This window comes from Ahaetulla prasina, chromosome 10 (genome assembly GCF_028640845.1).
Source record: "Ahaetulla prasina isolate Xishuangbanna chromosome 10, ASM2864084v1, whole genome shotgun sequence".
NCBI lineage: Eukaryota > Metazoa > Chordata > Lepidosauria > Squamata > Colubridae > Ahaetulla > Ahaetulla prasina.
Window position 1 is genome coordinate 28,619,644 of NC_080548.1, and position 5,724 is coordinate 28,625,367.

The following is a 5,724-nucleotide window of genomic DNA, read 5'->3' on the forward strand; positions in this document are numbered from 1 at the left end:
GTTTCTGCTCTGCTGGGCCATTGCTTAGAAGGTGCTCGATTAGATTACAAGGGGGGAGTTTGTGCTCTCTAGCATGTCGTGAGAAGCCATCCGTTGCCTTGGCGTGTTTCGGGAAATGGGCCATCATCAACCGAGGGCGTAACATAGATTGGAAAGATCGTACGCCATCAAGTTTGTGTGTGACATGCAGAGACCACATAGATGTTTTCCTGGAAGATTCAGTCCCCTGGAAGGTTCTTTTGGAGGGGGAGGGCTGCGTTGGAGATCGAAGAACGTGGTCAGGATCCACTGGGAGTATTTGGGGGACAGGCAGAGGGAGAGGGGAGAAAAGGCCTTGCCTATTTTCGTCTCCTCTCCTCCTCTCACCTCCCTCTCCCTTCCTTTTCTTCTTCTCTCTTCCTTCTTTTCTTTCTTTTCTCTTCTTTTCTTCCTATTTATTTCCTCTTTTTTCTTTCTTTTTTCTCTTTCTTTCTTTCTTTCTTTCTTTCTTTCTTTCTTTCTTTCCTTTTCTTCCTCTCTCTTTCTCTTCCTCTCTCTCCTCTTTTTTCCTTCTTCCTTTTCCTTTTCTTCCTCTTTCTTTCTTTCCCTCTTTCTCCTTCTTTCCTGCCTCCCTCTTTCACTCTTTTCTCTCTCACTTCTTTTTCCTTCTTCCTTTTCCTTTTCTTCCTCTCTTTCCCTATTTCTCCTTCCTTCCTGCCTCCCTCTTTCACTCTTTTTCTCTCTCTCCTCTTTTTTCCTTCTTCCTTTTCCTTTTCTTCCTCTCTTTCTTTTCCTCTCTTTCTTTCCCTGTTTCTCTTCCCTCCCTCTTTCTCTTTTTCTCTCTCTCTCCTCTTTTTCTTTCTTCCTTTTCCTTTTCTTCCACTCTCTTTCTCTTCCTCTCTTTTTTCCCTGTTTCTCCTCCCTCCCTCCCTCTTTCACTCTCTCTCTCTCCTCCTTTTTCCTTCTTTCTTTTCCTTTTCTTCCTCTCTCTTTCTCTTTCTTTCTTTCCCTGTTTCTCCTCCCTCCCTCCCTCTTTCTCTCTTTCTCTCTCTTTCCCTCTTCCTTCCTCCCTCCCTCCCTCCCTCCCTCTCCCCCCCTCTCTCTACTCCCCTGTTAATTGACACAGATAACCATTTGGATTAGCCAGATTACAGGAGGTTTCTCAGTGCAGAGCTGAAAAGGAAAGAGATGGAGAATCTAAGCAAGACGGAAAAGAGCGGGGTTTTTTTTACCTTTATGGGGACAGTGGTGGTGAAGAGACAGCTGGGAGTTCCTTCCCGCATCCCTGTGGAATCTCTGCAAGAGAAGCATTACAGCTGCTCCCGCCCTCTGGCCCCTTCCGCCACTTTTGATGCATGATTGACAGTTGCAAACAGGGCATATGTCAGTGCAGAGATACGCAGCTGAAAAGGAGTAGTGGGGGGTGGGTGAAAGTCACTGCCTCCCTCTGGAGGTCAGCTGCCTGTCTGCACCCATCTCCCCCCCCCACACTTCATCCATGTGGTTGAGACATGGGAGATGCCAGGCAGATCTTGCAGATAACGGTTTGGTAACTGGAGAGCTCTCTGCCAGCCTGCCTGGGCAAGGCAGTGGAAGAGGCATGCCGGGAGTGGGGGAGGGAGTGAGGGAGAGAGCCTGATGGAAGGGACCCAGAGTTGGGTCATGACATTTCATGACCCAACTAGGCAATATCGTCAGCACTAGACGGAGGAGGAGGTGGAGGAGGATTGTGGGGTCCTCGATGGTCTCTGAGCTTGGTTGTTTTCTTGCAGACGTTGCATGACCCAACTAGGCAATATCATCAGCACTAGGAGGAGGAGGGATCCTCGGTGGTCTCTGAGCTTGGTTGTTTTCTTGCAGATGTTTCATGACCCAATTAGGTAACGTCATCAGAGTCACTAGCGCTGATGTTACTTAGTTTGGGTAATAAAACATCTGCAAGAAAACCACCAAGCTCAACAAGTACCAAGGACTCTGGTTCCTGCCCTTCTTACAGGTGGAATCCTGATTCTACCCATCCCAGCTGACAAGGCACTTCGGTGTAATCTTGCAAACACCCGATGGAAGCTGGTGTGGTTGTTCCCTTTGCCACCTGGGCCTCTGGTGGCTCAGACTGCTAAGACAGTCTGTTATTAACAGCAGCTGCTTGCAATTACTGCAGGTTCAAGTCCCACCAGGCCCAAGGTTGACTCAGCCTTCCATCCTTTATAAGGTAGGTAAAATGAGGACCCAGATTGTTGGGGGGGCAATAAGTTGACTTTGTATATAATATACAAATGGATGAAGACTATTGCTTGACATAGTGTAAGCCGCCCTGAGTCTTCAGAGAAGGGCGGGATATAAATGCAAATAAAAAAAACAACACCATTCCTGGCAAGGAAGAGAATAGCTGGTGTGTCAGCCAGTCCATGGCAGCTGTGCTTTTCACACTGGCTCGAACATCAAAGGAGATGACCTTGACTGGGCTCAGAACAAAGCTAATCTGAATCAGGATCTCGATAAAACCACCGGTGGGAGACTACAAGGAATCCCCCAAGATGGGGGAGGGGCGGAGATGTGGGGGGGGGAGGGGAGAAAGAGATGGAAACGTCAAAAGGTTGACAAGGCATTTTATTGGGGGAGAAAGCGAATGACGTCACTTTCAGGTTGCTGCCAAGGAAATTATGAGGGTAAAATCCAAGGAGATTCTCTCCCTCTTTCTCTCTCTCTCTCTCCTCCCCCCCACCTCTCTTTTCCTTCACTGCAGAGAAGAAGTATTTGCTTAAGCTGTATTTTTCTGGTCATTTGGCAATCCTAAATCCCTTTTTCTCAGCCCAGAATTAGGCATCTTCCCAAGTCTATCGCTAGCTTACTTTCTCCTGCCTCCAGGTTTCCTCTCTCTCTCTGATCTTCTCCTCTGCCACCCTCACTGCCATGTCTGCCTGCCTGCCTGCCTATCTCTCTCTCTCTCTCTCTCTCTCTCTCTCTCTCTCTCTCTCTCTCTCTCTCTCTCTCTCTCCATCCATCCATCCTTCATCTATCTCTCTGTCATCTCTCTATATCTCTCTATATCTCTCTGTCATCTGTCTGTCTGTCTCTATCTATCATTTGTTTGTCTGTCTGTCTGTCTATCTATCTATCATCTATCTATCCATCCATCCTTCATCTATCTATCCTTCATCTATCTATCTGTCATCTCTCTCTCTCTCTCCATCTATCTATCTGTCATCTATCTGTCATCTATCTATCTATCTATCTATCTATCTATCTATCTGTCATCTATCTATCTATATCTATACATGTATGTGTCTATCTATCTATCTATCCATCCATCCTTCATCTATCTATCCTTCATCTGTCATCTCTCTCTCTCTCCATCTATCTATCTGTCATCTATCTATCTATATCTATACTTCATGTATGTATGTATGTATGTATGTATGTATGTGTCTATCTATCTCTATCCATCCATCCTTCATCTATCTATCCTTCATCTATCTGTCATCTTTCTCTCTCTCTCCATCTATCTATCTGTCATCTCTATCTATCTATCTATCTATCTATCTATCTATCTATCTATCTATCTATCTATCTATCTATCTATATCTGTCTGTCTGTCTGTCTATCTATCTATCTATCTATCTATCTATCTATCTATCTATCTATCTATCTATCTATCTATCTATCTGTCATCTATCTATCTATATCTATACTTCATGTATGTATGTATGTATGTATGTGTCTATCTATCTATCTATCTATCTATCCATCCATCCTTCATCTATCTATCCATCTATCTGTCATCTTTCTCTCTCTCTCCATCTATCTATCTGTCATCTATCTATCTATATCTATACTTCATGTATGTATGTATGTATGTATGTGTCTATCTATCTATCTATCCATCCATCCTTCATCTATCTATCCTTCATCTATCTGTCATCTTTCTCTCTCTCTCCATCTATCTATCTGTCATCTATTTATCTATCTATCTATCTATCTATCTATCTATCTATCTATCTATCTATCTATCTATCTATCTATCTATCTATCTATCTATCTATCTATCTATCTATCTATCTCTCTATACTTCATGTATGTATGTATGTATGTATGTATGTATGTATGTATCTATGTGTCTGTCTATCTATCTATCTATCCATCCATCCTTCATCTATCTATCCTTCATCTATTTATCTGTCATCTCTCTCTCTCTCTCTCTCTCCATCTATCTATCTGTCATCTATCTGTCATCTATCTATCTATCTATCTATCTATCTATCTATCTATCTATCTATCTATCTATCATTTACCTCACACCTTTATTATTTTTGAAAATAACTGAAGGTGGAGATCATATCCAACATACCTTCCTCCTTCTAGTTTCCCCACAACAACAACCCTGTGAGGTGGGTTGGGCTGACAGAGAGGGCCCAAAGTCACCCAGCCGGCTTTCATGGCTGAGGCAGGACTTGAATTCATGACGTCCCACTTTCTAGCCTGGTTGGTACCTTAACCATGATCAGACCAAACTGGAGTCCTTGGTTTATGACCAGTTTAGCGACTGTTCAATCTTATGACAGAACCTCCAAAAGGTGCTCAAGGCCTGGTTCCAAATTTCCAAAGCTGCCCACCCCACATGGTCACATGACTGCCTTTTGATTGCTCAGCAACCAGCCCTCATTTATGGCCATTTGAAAAGTCCCCTAGTCATATATCATCACGATTTGCTGAAAACCGGCATTCAGGTCCGGTTTTCAGCAAAACACCCCCTTGTGAACAATGGTTTTGTTTAACGACCATGATCCTTGCTTAATGACCACGTTTGCTGCAAAACGTGTCATAAAATCAGGTCAGTCACATGGGTGACCCGCATTGTGACTCTCAAAACCCATAATGGGCAAGATTGATTATGGTCATAAGTAGAGGACTAGTAGCATAGGAGATGCAGCTAAAAAACCTGCCTTGACAGTAAAATACAATAATCCCCAACTGGACTTAATCAGCTAGCCGAGAGGGGAGAATTGGATAATTTTCAATGTTTTTAATTGCTCTTAAACGTGGTTCTTCGATTTGTGAAGTAGGCTTTTAATTGTCTTATAATTGATTCTAAAGATGTTAGCCCTTTCAAGTGTTCCTTTAAGGCTGTAAGGACCCTAAAACAGGGGTCTCCAACCTTGGCAACTTTAAGACTTGTGGACTTCAATTCCCAGAATTCCTCAGCCAGCTTATATGATATATGAGATACTCATAGAATCATCTGTTACAACGTCTTCCTGTTGAAGACTACTTCAGCTTCAATCACAACAACACACGAGCACACAACAGATTTAAGCTTAAAGTGAACCGCTCCAATCTTGACTGCAGAAAATATGATTTCAGTAACAGAGTTGTTAATGCCTGGAATGCACTACCTGATTCTGTGGTCTCTTCCCAAAATCCCCAAAGCTTTAACAAAAAACTGTCTACTGTTGACCTCACCCCATTCCTAAGAGGTTTGTAAGGGGCGTGCATAAGAGCACCAGTGTGCCTACCGTTCCTGTCCTAATGTTCCCTTTGATTGTATCCAATTTCATATAGTTATTACATACTTAATGGTTATATATATTCTCATATATCGTATAGTTACTTCATGCTTATGCTTATATACACTGTTGTGTCAAATAAAAATAAATAAATAAAAATAAAGATGGTGAGGAGGCAGAGGTATCAGAAGACTATTCCCAGAAGCTCAGGATCCTGCCTGGATCACAGACTCCCATAGCT